The sequence below is a fragment of the Camelus dromedarius genome, chromosome 4 (assembly GCF_036321535.1).
Source record: "Camelus dromedarius isolate mCamDro1 chromosome 4, mCamDro1.pat, whole genome shotgun sequence".
Lineage (NCBI taxonomy): Eukaryota > Metazoa > Chordata > Mammalia > Artiodactyla > Camelidae > Camelus > Camelus dromedarius.
In genome coordinates this window covers 67,480,673-67,500,480 of record NC_087439.1, presented here as the reverse complement: position 1 = coordinate 67,500,480, position 19,808 = coordinate 67,480,673, and the positions used below count along the sequence as shown (strand labels likewise).

At 41.0% G+C, this 19,808-nt stretch overlaps 1 long non-coding RNA gene across 2 annotated transcripts; it reads right to left on the bottom strand.

Annotated features, from left to right (window-relative positions):
* Positions 1 to 2,128: 2,128 nt before the first annotated feature.
* LOC135321149 (uncharacterized) lies at positions 2,129 to 14,199 on the bottom strand. 2 transcript variants are annotated; one of them, XR_010380648.1, is made up of 3 exons: positions 13,780 to 14,199; positions 5,345 to 5,471; positions 2,129 to 4,616 (listed from the first exon to the last, which is right to left on the bottom strand). It is a non-coding gene; the product is annotated as an uncharacterized LOC135321149 (long non-coding RNA). The 2 variants fall into 2 exon arrangements; XR_010380649.1 differs by lacking the exon at positions 13,780 to 14,199 and adding an exon at positions 8,375 to 8,733.
* Positions 14,200 to 19,808: the final 5,609 nt, after the last annotated feature.

Sequence of the window (19,808 nt, the reverse complement as noted above, 5' to 3'; positions counted from 1 at the left end):
TAGTAGCTCTAATTACTTATAATTTTAACCCTTAAAAAGCTTAACTCTCTGGCAAAAACCAAGAAGCCAGTAGTTGTGTATTGGCTGTTATATCAGCATTTCCTGATTGAAAACTTATGCTTCAGTTTTTCCTTCCTAAGAAGGCAAACGTAGGTAACTAAGACCTGCCCAGCAATTAATGTTTCAGTATTTCATAAATGGCACAGATAGTGAGTTGTCTTCACTTAGTTTCAAGTTACCAAAATCTGGAGAGACAATTTTACATAGACATTCCCCAAGCGAAATTATTTCTATAGAGTTTACCTAAAAGTTCTTATTTTATTTACCTTTACTTTTCTTAAAAGCTTTTTTTTTTTTCCAAATTGAGTTATTTTCCCTGTTGAAAATTTTGCAACATATATAATAAGATCTTTTCTGCCCTCTAGTAAACCGAGGTATCACAGAAGTATTACATCTAACACTGATGATTGTGAAGACATGTGTATATTAATTAAACCAACAAGCTTAAGATACCAGATACTGATTTAGTACTGAATATTTCCCAGATCATGTGAACCTGAAATTTATTCTGGTCAGTTTTCTTTATATTTCTTGGTATTCATATAAGCACTTGACTTCCTTTAAGCCAATTAAATACAGCTATGTTTTGAATTAATTTTGGCAGTACCATAACCCTGCGACACACAAACATACACACCACAAAGGCCTCATAACTTTTTTCTAATATTTACAGGGGAGACAAGATTGCTATTTGTCTTTAACAAGTCAAGTTCCAAATTATTTACTCCCCTTTCTCAAGATTTGCATTTTTAAAAAAGATGGTGAGATCAGGGTTCCTGGTATAGACCAGATACAAATTTGCATCTCAACCGCATTGAAGCTGGAAACTAAGTGGAATTTGATGAGGCCGTCAAGATTTTTCCTAAGGGACTTTCTGATGGAATTGAAATGATACCACCCATTTTGATCTTTCGTGTACACACAATACAAAATTCAAACCTCACCTAGCAAATGGAAGTCTCAAAGTACAAAGCAGGTACAAATCAAAATTCAAAGTCAAAACAACAGCTTCCTAGTCTCACTGAGCTCAGAACTGCTATCATTTAGTGCCTATCAAATGGGAATTCTCTCAGGGAGAGAGCCCGGTCAACCCGGGGACTCCCATGCCTTAGGGAATCACAGATAGGGTCGAGGGGTCTTGGTCATCACCAGGAAACTCACCCTAGTCCTGGCTGAGGAGTCTCGGCATCACTAGCAGAGTTCTTTTCTCTCCCAAGTTTTTGAGCAGCTGGAGGTCTGGAGTGAGGTTGGAAGGAAGAAGGAAGAGTCCTGAGGCTAAAAGGGCTTTGGCAGCTGCTAGGCTTATTTTCCTCTGTTTCCGTCCTACCTACTTAAGCCTGGACTGTTGGTTATGGTAACCCAAGAAGCTGGGACACAGGTCCTTTCCTCTCCTGTTCCGGATTGCCCAGGTGATCTGGCCTTACTGGGCTCCCCTGACTCTCCATTCTTCCAAGGGAGGCTGGCACAGGGGTTGCCCTTAGCGCGTCACATCAAGCCGAGGTGTCCGCGGGTAGGAGAGAAGAAAGGAGGTTTGATCCCGATGTCGGGCGCCAAGGTTGCTGGCACAAAATTGGCCTCTCTACACTGAAAATGGATAGAGACTTGCAGGTAGTTTGGCGAAGAGTAGAAGATAACAGCTTTACTTTATTGCCAGTCAAAGAGGGTCACAGTATCAAGTAAACGGTTCAGGCACCAGGGGTTCCTTTTTGCGCCAAAGAATGCCAACATGGCGTGGCCTGGCCCAGCACGCCTCCTCACTGCTTGGTAGGTGCGGCACAGCCTAGCGTAGCACAGCTTGGCACTGAGTGGCAAAGTGTGGCACAGCCTTGAACAGCGCGGCACGGAGCGGCACAGCGGGGCCCGGCTCGGTGCAGCCCAGCACGGCGGGGCACAGCCTGGCCCTGCTCTGCAAGGCGCGACATTACATGGAACTGCGCGGCACAGGGCGGTTCAGCCTAGGACAGCGCGGCACGCCCCAGCACGGCCTGGCCCGGCACTGTGCAGCCCGGCAAGGTGCTGCTTGGTGCAGGGACCACAGTTCTACTCCCTGTGAACAAAAAATGTCCTATATATCCTGGCCTCCCCTACCTCTTTGAAGCAGTCCCTCAGAGTGATCGAGAGGTTTGAGTCCTCAGAAATGTCCACAGGATAAAACATAACTCTCAACTTTTAGGTTATGCTTTTTTTATTCAGTCAACACATTCTTGCAACTTCCAAGTCTTGAGACTGAAAAAGGAGCCCAGAGTCAGAGATCAACACTATATCAGAAAGGGACCCTTATAAGTCAGAGGCTAAGGTCCTGGAGTGAAACCCCTCTGCATATTCAGTGAGCTGGCAGAGAAAGGCAGCGATCTTGGCTACCCAAGGGAGGAAGAGGCGATCAGTTACAGTGGGCCTGACGCCAGAAGGGCTCCTTAGTTGTGAGTGGCCTGCTGGAAGGCGTCCCCCAACTGCTCCTCAGGTTAGCAACTGTGGGGGTGGGGCTATTTCCTGTGGAGGACCGAACTTGCTGGAGCCGTTCTGGTCCAAAGGCTAGAACAATTGTTAGCTTGGGGCTGGGCCAACCAAGTAGGTAGTTACTGATTAATCTTTCAATTGAGAGAGGCGCCTGGAGGCATGCGGCTTAGAAGTGCGAGAGGTGGGAGACGTACTTATTGCCGCAACAGGAGGAGGAAGGTGGACCTTTTGCCGCAAAACCAGATTCTGTGCCCTAAAAAAGAATTGAGACTTGGAGGCAGAGTTTGGGGGGCTTAGGAAAGAACAGCTTTATTGCTTTGCAGCAGGCTCATACCTTAGAGACCGTGAATCCATCTTGGGCTTTGGGTCTTGAGGTTTTATAGAAAACTGGATGGAACAGACAAGGTGACAACAATCAGGGCGTTTTACAGGGTGCTACAATCCTCTTAATACTGATGATCTTCTTGCCCTCATGGAGGAACTTCGGAGGCTCTGTCCATTCTTCTGGGATTATGGGCGTCCTCCCTGGTTAAAGCTATTGAATGCTTGTGGGTTGTTTAGCATAAAAAAAATGGTAAGGGAGACAAAGCAAATTGAACAATCAGCAGTTCTCGCATCAGGAAAGTTAGTCCATTTCCTACTCCTCTGTAAGTCTGATATCACGTTGTGTGAGGAAGGGGTCAGTAGAAACCTGGTGTGGCCCCTCTTCCCTGGTAGCCTTGGGCTCATGACTGCTACCAAATCCAACTCTTCTAATCGATGAGAGACAGAACAGCAGAGGGAGAAGGGCTTCTCCTTACACGATGTTCAGGCATTTATCAGTAGAAAGCTGAATTGTGTATTCAAATGCTGGTACAAAACTCTCTGGAACTCTCTGGGACAAACCTTTGAAAAACAGTCTCAGAATAAGGAGAATCAGTTACAGGACCTGGCTCTTTCCAGTTCAATCCTGAATTTATATTGTCAGCTCACACCCACAATTTTAGCTTTGGAATATGTGGTCACCAGAATTCCATACAAACATTTGGGCAGTAAAGATAGGGGTGACCTGCAAAGCATTTCTTACTGGCTGCATCATGACTGACACATCAGAACCTTCAAATCTTCCAGCAGTGACTCTTTGAACAACTTCGTTAAAAGGGTTTAAAAAAAATCACTGATAGCTCTCAGAAGTCAAATGAGTCACGTAGCCTTGTAAACAGAGCTGGCTGAGTTTAATATCAATCTCTCTATCCAAAACTTTCTTTTCCTGTCCAACCCCTGTCTTCCATGGGACTGAGAAGTATCAAAGAAAAGTGGGGGTTGATACAGAGCAGGACCCTGCGGGGCCTTCTCGGGTACAATACCCCCTCTATGGCTCCCATTTCTTGTTTGTAGAAAAAAGACTTCAGCCTGCTAGGCCTTCCCCAGTTCTAAAAAGCAGAGTCCAACAGTTAGTAATTAGAGAATTGAGGAAATGCAAAATCAAAAGAAAAGCATTTATGTAAGAAAAGGAGTGATAGCTTAAACAATAGTTCAGTGATAAAACAGAATCCTAGTTCCTCCTAAAGGGGATATACATCACAATCTGCTGCATATCTCTGAGTCTGTGCTGCAGGAACTGAGACCCCTTCCCAGGTGGTGGCTGTGACGACATGCTGACCATGGCTAGAGCGCAGACTAGTTGCAACCAGAAGGTTGATGATTAAGATTCCTGAAACATCATCCTGTAACCTCACCTCCAACCAATCAGAAGAAAGTCCATGAGCTGCAACCTCACCCTAAATGTTGCCCTGAAAGCTATCGGGGGATTTGGGTCTTCTGAGCAAGAGTTTTCCTCATTTGGCCTTGGAATAAATGCTGTATTTTCCTCCACCTCGGTCCGGTGTCAGCAGTACATTGGCTTTGCCGCGCAGCAGGCAAGAGGACAAGTTCGGTTCGGTAAAAATGTGGGTGACTACTAAGGGGAAGCTGTCCTAAGTGAGCATCTCACCCTTGGCGTATAGGCTCCTGGCTGGTGGCAGCATTGGGATCCTCTCCAGCCTGAGCAACTTTGCCTCATAGACTGTCCTGAGCGCTTGCTGCGGATCTGGCATGGTTGGCCCACTGTGCTTTTGATTCTGTTGTGAAAGAAAGAAAAGGTCCTGATCTTTAAGACATCTCTGGTAAGTGGCAGAATCTCATGGGAGAGGATATCAGGTTATCTTTCCCTATTAGGATGCCTTGAAATTTTGACCTGTTTTGGGGTCGGGGGATGGGGACAAAACCATAGGACTTGGTTACCTAATTTTGAGCTGAGTGCTGATTTGATTGATTTTTTCCCCTGTTGGTTGAGGAAAAGTGGATTTGAGACAGAGCACTGCCTGAGTGGCAATTGGGAAACACAAAGAAGGCTTGTTTGCACCTCTGTCTGGAAGGGTAGGTAGGAAACTTTCCATTCTCATGGTGCTGGATACTGATCTGCCAGCCTGTCTGTTTCTCGTCAAATTGGCCATGAATAGAAATAATTGCTCTGTTCCATCTTGTAGTCCCCTAGGTTGAATTTTGCAAAACTGGGAGATCAATATTTCATGAAGGGTAGAGCTATATGTCCTGTCTTATAATACTAAACAAGGGGAGCATTCCCCAATGAAACATGTTTATCCCACAATATAATTGAGCAAAGGAGATATAACCATCTTATATAAAGCTTATTTAAATATACCAACTTTTATAAACTTTTATCTCAGTGCTATCAACTTTTATCCCTTCCCAGTTCCTTTCACTGAGGATAACCCAGGTACCCCTTCTTGAAATTAAGTTTCTAAGCAAAGATGTGAGCAATTATCAAAGTAATTGGTATACAGGCCTGGTCCAGTGTCTTGAGTCAGCTGTCTACTTCTTCTCATCCTTGTCTGGTAGCTTCTTCTCCATTTGAGCTATGTTTTAAGGTGCAACAGTCCTCTCTATAGGCCAGTCCAGTGCAGGGGCCCTTTCTGAGTGGAAAATAATCCAAGAGTCAATTTCCTTCAGTTTCACTGTGCATGCGCTAGTTCAGAGTACCTGATAAAGGTCCTTCCATCCTGCTTGGAGATAGCCCTTTAAATCATGTAATTTCTAGTATGCATAATCTCTTGGTTGCAGGTCATGGGGTATTGGATCTTCATCCAAAAATAGATTACCAAGCGTCAGAAATAAACCTAGAGTGTTCTTTTAATAATTCAATTAAACTTTGCGACAATATAACCTAACAGCAAGGAATGGTCTGGGAAGTGAGTCAGTAATTATAGATCTCAGTTAACAAAACTAGAATTTAATATCCACTGAAACATAATCTTTTTCTCTGTATAATTACCCCCATTTAAAATCAAATGTAGGCAAATGAAGATTAATTGATTTTTATAGGCTCTTTTAGCTGTGCTGGAATTCCTCAGAGAGAATCTCAGACTGAATTTCCAAAAGGCCTCTCAAGGCCAGGAAAGCCACATCAACAACGTGTCACATTTTGTCTTACAGATTTAGGTGAATTCCTCCCTTTTTCACTTGTCAGGAAGCGGCCTTCCTAATTTACCTGTAAAGCTGCTGGAAACCTAAGAGTTTCCAGTCTCCGGAGGGGTCAAAGAGAGAGAGAAAAGATAAATGTTTCAATTCTGCTTTCAAAGGTATAGTTTACCAAGTTGCTCTAAGTCATAATTAGCTTGAGAAGGGTTTCCTTACATCTGGAAAACACAGATTAAAAGTCAGTAATATTTCTGACAAAACCAAAAATTGCAGTCATATTGATCAGTTTACTTGGTCTCATGTAACTAGTCCTCTTTGTTAACAGTTTCATGCTATCTGAGTTTCTATTAGACTTTTAAAATTTCTTACCCAGCTCAGTAGTATGATTTAAAAGTTATCAGAAACTTGTACTTGTCAAAAACATTCTTGTTATAAACGTTCTTGAAGAAAAAGCATTTTTCCCCCAAAAGGTATCACAGTAAAACCATAACTGTCTATGAATGACAAAAGATATAAGCTTGATTAAATACCTGGTTACACCATAATTGATAAAGAAACTTGTTTACAATAACCAGAATTATGACTGATAACATTTTAGATGTACCAGATTTTTAGGAATTCCATATAATTTCTAGAATATATATTAACTTTTTTCATACAATATAACCTAAGCAGATTTATCATTTATTTGTAATACTTCCCATGTGACTTAACATACCAAATGAACCTAATTAGTTTAATACCTCTCTTTGGGATGTTTCAGGGGCCCTCTGAAGCATCCCAAAGTTAGCTGGAGGTCAAAGAAATTTAATCAAAATTTGATATTTGGGAATTGTTAAAAAATCAAAGGTTTTAAAACACATGAGGTCACTTAAATATTATTTATTCCCAGGATAATAATAAAACATTTCAAAGCAAATACAGAACAGATCACTTAAGGGATAAAAAAAGTTACAATCTGTTACCAAAAGCAGATGAACATTTTAAGAAAACTTTGTCCTTTTTGCGGAGACAGAATCAAATTCCAGTTTTGCACTAGCTTATTTTTAATTTACTCAACTAAATTTATCCTAAATTTAGCCATAAAACTCTTTTTTCAGGGTTTCTCTTTTACAAACTTTTTATCACTTTCTGTGTCCATATGAGTTTGTCCCTTATTTTTGTAGCTCTAATTACTTATAATTTTAACCCTTAAAAAGCCTAACTCTCTGGCAAAAACCAAGAAGTGAGTAATTGTGAATTGGCTGTCATATCAGCATTTCCTGATTGGAAACTTATGCTTCAGTTTCTCCTTCCTAAGAAGGCAAACGTAGGTAACTAAGACCTGCCCAGCAATTAATGTTTCAGTATTTCATAAATGGCACAGATAGTGAGTTGTCTTCACTTAGTTTCAAGTTACCAAAATCTGGAGAGACAATTTTACATAGACATTCCCCAAGCGAAATTATTTCTATACAGTTTACCTAAAAGTTCTTATTTTATTTACCTTTACTTTTCTTGAAAGCTTTTTTTTTCACATTGAGTTATTTTCCCTGTTGAAAATTTTGCAACATATATAATAAGATCTTTTCTGCCCTCTAGTAAACCGAGGTATCACAGAAGTATTACACCTAACACTGATGATTGTAAAGACATGTGTATATTAATTAAACCAACAAGCTTAAGATACCAGATATTGATTTTAATACCAGATATTGATTTAGTACTGAATATTTCCAAGATCATGTGAACCTGAAATTTATTCTGGTCAGTTTTCTTTATATTTCTTGGTATTCATATAAGCACTTGACTTCCTTTAAGCAAATTAAATAGTTATGTTTTGAATTAATTTTGGCAATACCATACACCTGTGACACACAAACATACACACCACAGAGGCCTCATAGATTTTTTAACTAATATTTACAGAAGAGACAAGATTGCTATTTATCTTTAACAGGTCAAGTTCCAAATTATTTACTCCCTTTCTCAAGATTTGCATTTTTTAAAAAGATGATGAGATCAGGGTTTCTGGAGAAGACTAGGTAAAACATTTGCATCTCAACTGCATTGAAGCTGGTAACTAATTGGAATTTAACAAGGTGGTCAAGATTTTTCCTAAGGGACTGTCTGATGGAATTGAAATGGTACCACCCATTTTGATCTTTCGTGTACACACAATACAAAATTCAAACCTCAGCCTACCAATGGAAGCCTCAAAGTGCAAAGCAGGTACAAATCAAAATTCAAAGTCAAAACAACAGCTTGGTAGTCTCACTGAGCCCATGACCGCTATCCAGTTGGCACCTTTCACAGGAGCACTCTCTCCAAGAGAGAGCCCCATCAAACTGGGGACTCCCCTGCCTTGGGGAGCCCCAGATAGGGTCAAGGGGGCATTAGTCACCACCAGGAAACTCACCCTAGTCCTGGCTGAGGAGTCTCTGCATCACTAGCAGAGTTCTTTTCTCTCCCAAGTTTTTGAGCAGCTGGAGGTCCAGACTGAGGTTGGAAGGAGGAAGAAAGAGTCCTGAAGCTAAAAGGGCTTTGGCAGCTGCTGGGCTTGTTTTCCTCTGCTCCCGTCCTCCCACCTTACAGCCCGGGCCATTGGTTGTGGCAACCCGAGGGGCTGGGGCCCAGATCCTCTCCTCTCCTGTTCTGGATTGCCCTGGTGGTCTGGCCTTGCTGGGCTCCCTGCACTCTCTGCCCTTCCAATGGAGGCTGGGACAGGGAAATCTTGCCCAGAAAACAACTAAGTTGAGGTCTTTTATTGGTTACACAGTTAAGTTAAAAAAGCCAGAATTCTGACCTTACAAAAACAAAACTCTTTCTAGGGGAAACTTGCATTTCTCTTCCTATGCGTTTGGAATGCAAGTATTCTACCTGATCCTCTTTGGTGTTTCATTTGTGTATATGTGTGTATGTTTTTAAAAACTTGGGCTCTGTCATACAATAGGTATGAGTATGGTGCACATTTGGCAGCCAAGCAAATACATTGGGATTCTGAGCAATCCTTTGTACCAGTTCTCAGGCTTTTCCCATCCTAACCTTCATTGCAGCAGCCTAGACCACAAAGGCCTTTACTTTTTTGTGGGAGTAAAGTTTTAAATCTTATTTAGGGGGCACCCCTCACTGTCTCGTGGGGAAGTCTCTTCATCTTATTGGTTTAAAATCACTACTAATATATATATATAACTTATTGATGGCCAGATGATGGATCCTTTAAATCGGAGAAACTTCTAAATTGGTAACATTTTACAGAGCTCTCATTATAATCAGCTGTTTTATTGGTACCTATAAAAAGCAATCAAGTACAAATGTTTTGAAACTTTCTAACAAGCTTCCCAAATATCAAATTTTGATTAAAGTTCTTTTGACCTTCAGCTAACTTTGGGATGCTTCAGAGGGCCCCCTGAAACATTGAAAAGAGAAATATGAAACTAATTGGACTTATCAGGTATGCTAAATTATTTTAAAAACATTGTCAAGTGATTGGAGATAAAGCTTAGGTTATATCATAGAGACAAAAGTCCCTAATATAGATATTCCAAATTTTGTATGGAATTTCTAAGAATCTAATATGTCCTAGTATCAGTTGTAATTCTGATTATTATCTTAAAATGTTGTATGTCAGAAATATCCAAGTTGCTTGTCTGTTGCATTATAATCAAATCTTTAACCATGTCATTTTGTCTTGTCATTTATATAAACAATCATTGTTTTACTCTGAATCTTTTATAAAATGAAGCTCTTCAGGAAGATTCATAAAAAGGGACTTTTAAACCAATACACGTTTCTGATAATTAGCTGGGTAAATTGGGTACTGGGTAACTGGGTAAATTATGAAACGCTGATGGAATACCTGATAACTTCATTCAGCTGAATAGGAATTAATTACATGGGACTGAATAAATTGATAAATATGATTGACAACCTTATGGCTTTTGAGAAACATACTGGTCTTTAATTTTTATTTTCCAAAAAACCTTTCCTCTTGTGCTATGACCTACAACAAGTTGATAAAATATGCCTTTATAAACAAGGATAAAATATTTATCTTTTTCTCTCTACCTGATCCCTCCAGAATTTAATTCTGCAGCTGGCTCTCCTGTGGACCTGATGGTTATTGCATCCAGATTACAACTAATTATACTAATCATGGTTTTAATTTGTTCTTTGTTTCCACATTGTTACATTTTGTACTTTATTAATGTTACTAGCTGTATTGTTTATATTCTGTCTATTTTATAAGATTGTTGGCTCTTACATTAGCCAATTTGTAATCAAGCCTCCAACAAAACTGATGATGGCTAAACACCATGAGGAAATAGATTATACTTATAACTCTACATAGAATAATTGTAATAGTGTGATTCAAGGTATGGGAAGAAGCAACAAGGGAAAACATTTCTTGGATCATAATAGACTAGTAAGACAGATGATCCAGAGAGTTTTTTGAATATCACAGGCCCTGATCCAAAATTAGCACCTTGAGTGGAACATCAACAGAATTCTCTTTCCCTAACCAAGGAATGAGACTTCCCAGCACATAGGACAAAATTGGCCATGAAATGTCTCCCAAAATATTGGTTGAATTTAGGACCAAGGGGGAACAGTGTGAACAAAAAATATTGCAAGCCATATCAGTTAACAAAGAATGCTTTGGCCATCAAGTCATCAGCCACTACTACTAGCCCTAGAGTGAGCTAAGGATGCAGACAAGCAGGCAGCCCAGCCTCCGCAGCCACCCCCAGTGGTATACTCTGAGGGAAGACAGGATGTGGAAAAACAGGATACCGGCCCTAGACACCTAGGTGCATATCAAAGAAATGATTTTATTGAGCCCTTACCTTTGTGCCTTCCTATATATAGAAAAGTGCTAAATTCCTTAACTTGAGATATCTGGTTTTCTTAAATTAACAGTAATCTTTTGATGTTCTGACTACCTGGTCTTTGTTATAAAAACTCCTATGTATCCTGGCTCCTCCTCTACCTCTTTGGAGCAACCTGAGAGGCTGTCATCCTGGGCTGGAGGGCTTTGAGTCCTCAGAAATGTCCACCAAATAAAACAAAACTCTTACATTTTAGGTTGTGCATTTTATTTCAGTCAACACATATCCTTGCAACTTCCAAGCCTTGAGACTAAAGAAAGAACCAGGAGTCAGAGACAGAGACATTAACAGTTTATCAGACAGGGACTCAAAGAATCAGCAAGCAGTTCTAGCATCAGGGAAGTCAGTTCCTTTCCTGCTCCTTCAAATCCCCACTTGTTTGTTTACTCATTCGATTTCTATGGACATAGGGAAATGGGTGTAGCTCTCTAGCTGCTTCCTGCAGAACTGGGGCATCCTCTGGGGCACCTTTAAATAGAAGGAACAAATATGATCATGCCAATTATTGGGGGGTTTTGAAAGAGTTTTTATGATCATTTGTAGAGGTGAGGAATGAGACAAAGTATATATATATTATATATATATAGTTAGTTAGTTAGTTAGTCAGTCAGTTAGTCAGGTAGTTAGTCCTGTTATCAGAATGGAAAGCAGGAATTGAAAGATTCCTAAAAAGATAGATCAGAGGCCTTGAGGGACCCAAGAAAACAGACCTGAAAACCAGCTGGAGAATCTGGTATTCACTTCTGAGGCTCAGGCCCCCTTGTCTCCTTTTCCCTGAATTTGAGACCTCATATCATTTCAAAGTGGAGGGTACATGTTCAGATTCACCACGTATGAAAGCAAAAAGGCGTGTGAATCACAGCACAAGTTCCGCCCTGTGAGGCAAGCCGCACAGCTAAGGCCGTCCAGTCGGGCACTACTGCCTTTTGAATTAAACAGACTGGGCTGTGACTGGCCAGCCCCCCAACTACAGGAATGCTGGTCTTGCTTAAAGAGGTGGATTTACAATGTAGAGGGGAGTAGGTGGCCCCAGTGTTCACTAGGAAACCCACTAATTGAGGCCCCACTTCAGTTGTCCTCAGAGCTCCTGAGAAGCTCTCGTTACTGGGTTCTCTAAGACTGCCAGGAACCCTGGGCCCCCTTTAGTCACTGTCATCATTCACTTTATCTCGCTGGGTCTTCAGGACCCCTGGGGAAGGCTTGTCCCTGGGCATTTTTGTCCTTTATTAAACATTTTCATAAAGGCCTGAACAAATAGGTAATTTCTTTTTATTTACCACTTTTTTTTTGGACAAAACAGTTCTAATTGCAGAATAGTATAATAATACAAAGTAGCATTCAATGGCTTTTTTTTGGGGGGGGGACACTTTGGGGAGACTTAAATATCAGGTAGCCAGCTGTCTAATGTTAAATTTTGATGTGGTATTTACATACACGTGATAGGAGCTACCGACCATTACATGAAGGTCTTTTCTATTAATATCTGGTCTAAAGTGATTTTATTATCTAGGAACTTAATAATTACAAGGAGACCTTGCAACCATAAGGTTGCAGCTACAAGTTGCCAGCAAACACCGCTTTGAGGATGGCTGGTGGTGTCCCAGGTCTGACATAGTTCAGAAAACTCAAGTTCTCAGCAACACAGAAACTTGTCTGAGATCTCACCTCCAATGGTTACCTAGTTTTACCTTAGATGTCTGAACTACAGTCACTCCATTTTGATTTTCAAATGCATTTCTCTCCTTAATGGCCAAAGCAGATGTCCCCATTAATGATTTTAGTACTTTTCTAGATAAGAGGACATGCAAGAATTTGGGCTCATAAAATCTTCTTCTAAAAATTTATCTATCTATCTGAAGGCCTGTAACTGGCAGTTTTTCCCAGAGCACAGAGTGTCTCATTTCTGGTCTCCACCCTGAAATCGTTTCAGGGTGTGCTGAAGGTCAGCGACTGCAGTGGTGTGTGACATAATCCTTGCAGAGACAGATGACAAGTGCCAATTTTTAGTTGGCAGGGCCCCCCATGATCACAAATTCAACCATGGCTTGGAAGGCATTTAATGACCATTTTTCCCCATGAGGCTAGGAATGCTCATTCCTAGGCCAAGCAAGGATTTCACTGATAGGCCACTCAATGTGCTGTTACTAGACTAGGCCTTACTAAGAGCAGCCCAAACTCTCTGGTCCAGGAAAATATTCCCTCTTGTTGCTTCTTCCCGTATTTAGATTTATACCATTAAAATTATAAATCTCGTATAAAACTATATATTTAAGGGAAATTATATATTGGGAAAATATATATAAGGGAAAAATATATATTTTATATATTTAAGGTAAACTATATCTTTAAGGGAAATTTTATATTGGAATTGTCCATAAGGCCATAATTTCATAACCATAAATCCATAAGCCCAGTTTCATAGGGTTATTAAGCTGGTTGTCCTTAGTATGATTTAATTTTTTTCAACATAAGGGAGACTTTAAACCTAAATGACCGTAGACTGGTGTTAACCATAGAATTCTATCCCATGATTGTGGGAGGTTATATTCTTTGGCTGAAACTTTGCTTGTTGCTCTGATTGAGCTTGGGTAACTTCAAAAGATTCATATTTATGGCCAGAGTCAGAGCAGGTAGTAACTGGCCAGGTGAGGGAATCCCACCTGGTAATATCACCAGTGGCCTGAAGACAACTATAATTACTCTCCTCTAGAATAAATTCCCTCAAGGCCCACCAATTAGACACTTGGGGTGGAGAAAACCACCAAGGTAACCCAGAAATACTGGATATAGGTAATTGATCATAAACCTAACAATTGGATTAACTTTAACTCTGCATGAGATTGTGAAATACATTTGGTTCATAAGCAAAGGTATGAGTGATTATCAAAGTAATTGGTACACAGGCCTGGTCCAGTGTCTTGGGCCAGCTGCCTACCTCAGATGTCATCTTCATCTCATCCTGGTGTAGTAGCTTCTCCTTTGTGTGAATATTGTTTTAAGGTGGTCAGCAGTCTTCTCTACAGGCCAGTCCAGTGCAAGGGCCCTTTCTGAATGAAAACTAATCCAAGAGTCAATTTCCTTCAGCTTTACTGTGCATGAGCTAGTTAAGAGTACCTGATAAAGGTCCTTCCATCCTGCTTGGAGACAGTCCTTTAAATCATGTCATTTCCAGTATGCATAATCTCCTGGTTGCAGGTCATGGGGTATTAGATCTTCATCCAGAAAAGATTACTGGGCTTCAGAAACAAATGTAGAGTTCTTCTAATAATTCAATTAAACTTTGCAACAATATAACCTAACAGCAAGGAATGGTCTGGGAAATGAGTCTTAGTAAATACAGATCTCAGTAACAGAACTGGAATTTAATATCCACTAAAACATAATCATTTTTCTCTATAATTACACTCATTTAAATTCAAACATAGCGAAATAAATATTAACTGATCATATAAGCTCTTTTAAGTTAGCTGTGCTGGAATTCCTCAGAAAGAATCTCAGACTGAATTTCGAAAAGGCCTCTCAAGGCCAGGAAAGCCACATCAACAACCTGTCACATTTTGTCTTACAGATTTAGGTGAATTCCTCCCTTTTTGTAGTCCCTAAAATACCTTGAGATTTTTGCACCTGTCAGGAGGTGGCGTTCCTAATTTTCCTGTAAAGCTGCTGGGAACCTAAGAGTTTCCAGTCTCTGGAGGGGTCAGATGGAGAAAAAAGATAAATGTTTCAATTCTGCTTTCAAAGGTATAGTTTACCAAGTTGCTCTAAGTCATAATTAGCTTAAGAAGGGTTTCTTTATATCTGGAAAACACATTAAAAGTCAGTAATATTTCAGACAAAACCAAAAATTGCAGTCATATTTATCAGTTTACTCGGTATAACTACTCCTTTTGTTAACAGTTTCATGCTGAGTTTCTATTAGACTTTTAAAATTTCTTACCCGATTCAGCAATATGATTTAAAAGTTATCAGAAAGCTATACTTGTCAAAAAAGTTCTTCTCTTAGATCTGAAGAGAAAGCATTTTGCAAAAGCATCGGAATAAAACAAGAACTGTCTATAAATGAGAAAAGGCTTAAAAGCATGATTAAACATCTGGGTGCACTATAGTTGACAACCCTGGTTACAATAACCAGAATTATGCCTGGTAACATTTCAGACATATCCAATTTTTAGGAATTCTGCATAATTTCTAGAATTTCTATAGTAATAACATTTTTTCCATACAATATAATCTAATAAGATTTATTACTTATTTATAATACTTTGCATGCAATTTAACATACCAATTAAAACTAATCAGTTTAATCTCTTTGGGATGGGTCCGGCCCCCTCTGAAGCATCTCAAAGTTAGCTGGACATCAAAACAACTTAATCAAAGTTTGGTATTTGAGAAGCTGGTTAAAAAGTTTTAGAACACTTGGTAAAATAAGATCATCAGTTACTGTGAAACAATACTTATTCCAAAGGTAACAGTAAAATATGTCAAAAGCAAATACAGAACATGTCACTTAAGGGGTAAAAGAAACTTTACAATCTCTTACCAAAAGCAGATAAACATTTTAAGAAAACTTTGTCTTTTTTGTGGAGACAGAGAGAATCAAATTCCTGTTTTGCACTAGCTTATTTTTAAAGTTCATTTACTCAACTAAGTTTATCTTAAATTTAGCCAATCCTGATTACGCATAAAATTCCTTTCTCAGGGTTTCTCTTTTATAAATTTTTTATCATTTTCTGTGTCTATGTCAGTCTGTCCCTTATTATTTTAGAAGCTTTAATTAGTTATATTATAATTTTAACCCTGAAAAATGTTAACTCTCTGGCAAAAACCAAGAAGTGAGTAATTGTGAATTGGTTGTCATATCAGCATTTCCTGGTTGGAAATTTTTGCTTCAGTTTTTCCTTCCTAAGAAGGCAAACATAGGTAAATTTATACCTGCCCAGCAATTAATGTTTCAGTATTTCATAAATGGCACAGATAGTGAGTTCTTTTCACTTAGTTTCAAGTTACCAAAATCTGGAGAGACAATTTTACACAGACATTCCCCAAACATAATTATTTCTGTAGAGTTTACCTAAAAGCGCTTACTTTGTTTACTTTTACTTTTCTTGAAAGCTTTTTCCCCCCCACATTGAGTTACTTTCCTTGTTGACAAATTTGCAACAGATATAATATGGTCTTTTCTGCCCTCTAGTAAACCTAAGTACCACAGAAAAATTACACCTAACACTGATGATTCTAAAGGCATATATATATTAATTAAGCCAACAAGCTTAAGGTAGCTTTAATACCAGATATTGATTTAGTACTGAATATTTCCCAGATCATGTGAACGTAAAATTTATTTTGGTCAGTTTTCTTTATATTTCTTGGTATTCATACAAGCACTTAATTTCCTTTAAGCCAATTACATAGAGCTATTTTTTGAACTAATTTTGGCAATACCATAACCCTGTGACACACAAACACACAACACAGAGGCCTCATAGTTTTTCTTAGTAATATTTACAGGAGACAGAAGATTGCTATGTGTCTTTAACAAGTCAAGTTCCAAATTATTTACTCCCTTTCCCAAGATTTGCATTTTTTAAAAAGATGGTGAGATCAGGGTTCCTGGAAAAGACCAGATACAACATTTGCATCTCAACTGAATTAAAGATGGAAAGTAACTGGAGTTTGAGATTTTTCCTAAGGGACTTTCTGATGGAATTGAAATGGTACTGCTCATTTTGATCTTTCCTGCACACACAACACAAAATTCAAACCTCACCTAGCAAATAGAAGACTCAAAATTCAAAGCAGGTACAAATCAAAATTCAAAGTCAAAACAACAGCTTGCTAGTCTCACTAAGTCCATGACCACTATCCAGTTGGCACCTGTCTCAGGAGAACTCTCTCCAGGAGAGAGCCCCGTCAACCCGGGGACTCCCCTGCCTTGGGGAGCCCCAGATAGGGTCGAGGGGATCTTGGTCATCACCAGGAAACTCACCCTAGTCCTGGCTGAGGAGTCTCTGCATCACTAGCAGAGTTCTTTTCTCTCCCAAGTTTTCGAGCTGCTGGAGGTCTGGACCGAAGTTGGAAGGAAGAAGGAAGAGTCCTGAAGCTAAAACAGCTTTGACAGCTGCTGGGCTCATTTTCGTTTACTCCCGTCCTCTCGCCTTAAGCCTGGGCGATTGGTTGTGGCAACCCGAGTAGCTGAGACCCAGATCTTCTCCTCTCCCATTCTGGATTGCCCCGGTGATCTGGCATTGCTGGGCTACACCGACTCTCTGCCCTTCCAAGGGAGGCTGGCACAGGGGTTGCCCATAGAGGGTCACATCAAGCCGAGGTGTCCAGCGGTAGGAAAGGAGAAAGGAGTTTCGAGCCCCATGTTGGGTGCCTAGGTTGTTGGCACAAAACTGGCCTCTCTACCCCCAAAATGGATTGAGACTCATAGGCAGCTTGGGGAAGATTAGAAAATAACAGCTTTATTGCTTTGCCAGGCAAAGGGGAGTCAAGCTACCAAGCAAAATGTTCAGGCACCAGAAGTTCCTTGTTGCACCGCAGAATGGAGGCATGGCGTGGCACCGCCGAATATCTATCGGCACTGCTCGGTAGGGTACAGCACGGCCTGCCACAGCATGGCATGGCCCAGAACAGCCTGGCACTGCATGGCACAGCGTGGCACAGACTGGAATATCACGGCATGGACCGAAATGGCCCAGCACAGCCTGACACTGCGCGGCATGGTGCGGCATGGCCTCGAACAGCGGGCATAGCCCAGCATAGCCCGGCCCAGCCTGGCACTGCGTGGCACGGCCTGAAACAGCTCAGCATGGCCCAGCACGGCATGGCCCAGCACTGTGCAGCCCAGCATGGCACGGCTCGGCGCAGGCACCCACAGTCCTGCCTTCTGTGAATAAAAAAGTCCTATACATCCTGGTCTCCCCTACCTCTCTGGAGCAGTCCGTCAGAGCGATCGAAAGGTTCGAGGCCTCAGAAATGTCCACGGGATAAAACGTAACTCTCAACTTTTAGGTTATGATTTTTTTTTCTTCAGTCGACACATTCTTGCAACTTCCAAGTCTTGAGGCTGAAAAAGGAGCCCAGAGTCTGAGATCAACATTTATCAGACAGGGACTCTTACAAGTCAGAGGCTAAGGTCCTGGAGCGAAACCCCGCTGCATATTCAGCGAGCAGGCAGAGAAAGGCAGCAGTCTCGGCTACCCAGGGGAGGAAGAGGCGATCAGTTACAGTGGGCCTGACGTCAGCAGGGCTCCTTGGTTGTGAGGGGCCTGCTGGAAGGTGTCCCCCAACAACTCTTTGGATTAGCAACTGTCGAGCGGGTCACTATTTCCTGTAGAAGACCGAACATACTGGGGGCCGTTCTGGTCTGAAGGCTGGAACAATTGTTAGGTGTGGGCCCGGCCAACTACGTAGGTAGTTACTGATTAAACTTTCAACTTAGAGAGGCACCTGGAGGCGCTTGCTGGGAGGCGCCCAAGGTGGGAGGTGCACCTGTTGCTGCAAAACCGGCCTCCGTATATCGAAAATGGATTAAGACTCGGAGGCAGAATTTGGGACGATTGGAAAAGAACAGCTTTATTGCTTTGCAGCAGGCTTGTGCCTTAGAGACTGTGAATCTGTCTTGGGCTTGGGGTCTTGAGGTTTTATAGAAAACTGGATGGAACAGACAAGGTGATAACAATCAGGGCGTTTTACAGGCTGCTACATTCCTCTTAACACTGATGATCTTCCTGCCCTATGGAGGAAGTTTGGATGGTCTGTCCACTCTTCTGGGATTATGGGCCCATTATGTCCTCCCTGGTTAAAACTGTTGAATGTTTGTGGGTTGTTTAGCATAAAAAAAATGGTAAGGGAGACAAAGCAAATTGCAGGATTTCTTAGAAAAAATCAGTACACAGTTTTAGCATCAGGGAATTTAGTTCGATTCATACTCCTCAACAAGCCCACTATCACATTTGGGGGCAGGGGTCAGTAGAAACCTGGTGTGGCCCCTCTTCCCTGGAAGCTCTTGACTCACGTCTACCAACAAATCCAACTCTTCCAATGGATGAGAGACAGAAGAGCAGGGAGAGAATGGCCTCTCCTTACAGGACATTCAGGGATTTATCAGTAGAAAGCTGGATTGTGTATTCAAATGCTGGTACAAAACTCTCTGGAACTCTCTAGGACAAACCTTTGAAAAACAGCCTCAGAATAAGGGGACTCAGTTACAGGATCTAGCTTTCCAAGTCTATCCTGAATTTAAATTGTCAGCGCACACCCACGATTTTAGCTTTGAAACACGTGGTCACCAGAATTGCATACAAATCTTTGGATAGCAAAGATAGGGGTGACCTGCAAAGCATTTCTTACTGGCTGCATCATGACTGACACATCAGAACCTTCAAATCTTCCAGCAGTGACTCTTTGAACAACTTTGTAAAAAGGGTTTAAAAAAAATTACTGATAGCTCTCAGAAGTCAAATGAACCATGCAGCCTTGTAAACAGAGCTGGCTGAGTTTGATCAATCTATCTAAAACTTTATTTCTTTTCCTGTCCAACCCCTGTCTTCCATGGGACTGAGAAGTATCAAAGAAAAGTGGGGGTTGATACAGAGCAGGACCCTGCGGGGCCTTCTCGGGTACAATACCCCCTCTATGGCTCCCATTTCTTGTTTGTAGAAAAAAGACTTCAGCCTGCTAGGCCTTCCCCAGTTCTAAAAAGCAGAGTCCAACAGTTAGTAATTAGAGAATTGAGGAAATGCAAAATCAAAGGAAAAGCATTTATGTAAGAAAAGGAGTGATAGCTTAAACAATAGTTCAGTGATAAAACAGAATCCTAGTTCCTCCTAAAGGGGATATACATCACAATCTGCTGCATATCTCTGAGTCTGTGCTGCAGGAACTGAGACCCCTTCCCAGGTGGTGGCTGTGACGACATGCTGACCATGGCTAGAGCGCAGACTAGTTGCAACCAGAAGG